Source organism: Tupaia chinensis, unplaced genomic scaffold, assembly GCF_000334495.1.
Source record: "Tupaia chinensis unplaced genomic scaffold, TupChi_1.0 Scaffold000531_1, whole genome shotgun sequence".
In the NCBI taxonomy this organism is placed as follows: Eukaryota; Metazoa; Chordata; class Mammalia; order Scandentia; family Tupaiidae; genus Tupaia; species Tupaia belangeri.
In genome coordinates this window covers 702922-703311 of record NW_006160044.1, presented here as the reverse complement: position 1 = coordinate 703311, position 390 = coordinate 702922, and positions in this window count along the sequence as shown.

Genomic DNA, 390 nt, shown 5'->3' with positions numbered 1-390 from the left:
TCGGCCTGCCCCGCCCCACCCCCCACTGGCCTGTGAGGTGGCAAAGCCGACACGGGGCTAGGGGACACAGCCTAGAGCCCAGATGTGACCTTCCACGAGGCATGGCTGGCAGACTGTACAACAAAAAGTGATGCTTTCTTGCCTCAGGCCCAGGGCCCAGGGCAGCAGCGGGCTTGGCTCCCCCTGGGTGGGGGCGGCCCGACCTCCCCTCGGTGCATGGCTGGTCTCAGAGCAGTTCTGTTGGTTCTGAGCTCAGCTGTCTGTATGCCGCCTGGGGGGACGGACTGACACTTCCATTAAAGTTACCTGAGACGAATCGCATTGGTGGTGATTTCTGGATTAAAAAGGCAAGCCTCGGGACCAGCAGATGGCGTAATGGGTGGGCTCCTC